The sequence below is a fragment of the Nymphalis io genome, chromosome 17 (genome assembly GCF_905147045.1).
Source record: "Nymphalis io chromosome 17, ilAglIoxx1.1, whole genome shotgun sequence".
Taxonomy (NCBI): Eukaryota; Metazoa; Arthropoda; class Insecta; order Lepidoptera; family Nymphalidae; genus Nymphalis; species Nymphalis io.
In genome coordinates, this window is record NC_065904.1 from 1941747 (window position 1) to 1942948 (window position 1202).

General features: G+C 35.2%; 1 pseudogene; it reads left to right on the forward strand.

Annotated features, from left to right (window-relative positions):
* Positions 1-535: 535 nt before the first annotated feature.
* On the forward strand, positions 536-685 carry LOC126775186 (U4 spliceosomal RNA; annotated as a pseudogene).
* Positions 686-1202: the final 517 nt, after the last annotated feature.

Sequence of the window (1202 nt, forward strand, 5' to 3'; positions counted from 1 at the left end):
ATTATTATGATTAAATTTTTTGAAATCACTTTAAGATATTTTAAGAAAGTTCACTATGAGATGAAATATTTTATTAAATGTATTTTTCACAATACATTTAATGATTACATTATTCCGGTTTCTATTCATATGTAATTGCCAATTCTAATAAATCACAACTCACTGATCTTAGAGCCGGTACGTTTGTGGTACGACTTTATGAGCGACAGTAATTATTTTACAATTACCGTCCCATCTGAAGCGATTTAAATAAAAAGGTCAACCACATTCAAAAGGATCGTCAATGCTTTGACGGCGGCGAAGGCGACAGAGAACGCGGAACCTGTGATTAGGTTAAAAGTCCATACAAGCCAAGCTATGGAACGCTCATTACTACACAAGCTATCATGTTACTTTTCAAACTCCATTTGAAATGTAGGGTTATGTGTTCATAGCTAAACTAATTATTCATCCGTAATTTTCCGTAACAGCCTGTGAATGTCCCACTGCTGGGCTAAAGGCCTCCTCTCCTCTTTTTGAGGAGAAGGTTTTTTGAAACTTTGCGCAGAGGCAATATCGTAACCAATGAGGTTAATCCGAGGTGCGATTATTGCTAGTTGAATTATTCATATTATAACACAAATTGTATAATATTTAAAGAACGGGTGCGATGTGTGCAACGATTTTTATGCAACGTTTGTAACGTGTAAAATGAGTAATACAACAAGAAGTTTGAATGCTATTTCCGTGACACAATATATAAATTAATAGCCAGTGAATGCCCCACTGTCGGGCTAAGGCCTCCTAACTTTAAGAAGAAGGTTTGGAGCTTTTTCCATCACGCAGCTCCAACGCGGGTTGGTGGATACACATGTGGCAGACTTCAATAAAATTATACACATTCAAGTAAGAATATATATCTATGATTTAATTTACATAAATAGACAGTAGAGGTTTGAGGAACAATAAATAAAAATATGGAGGAGGTATTGTGTAAGAAAGGAGTAACAGGAACATACACCGTACAAATAAATGTACCGTTACAAATAAATACAATCGAACTTTGTCCAGGTTCAACCATCCATCAACCAAGCTTTCTAACCGGAATATAACAATACTAATTATTATTATTGTTTGGCGATAGAATATGTGAAGATTGGGATGCACGACGCCCTTCCACCAAGTACCATACTAAAATAAATTTAAAAACAAGCTGCAGAATA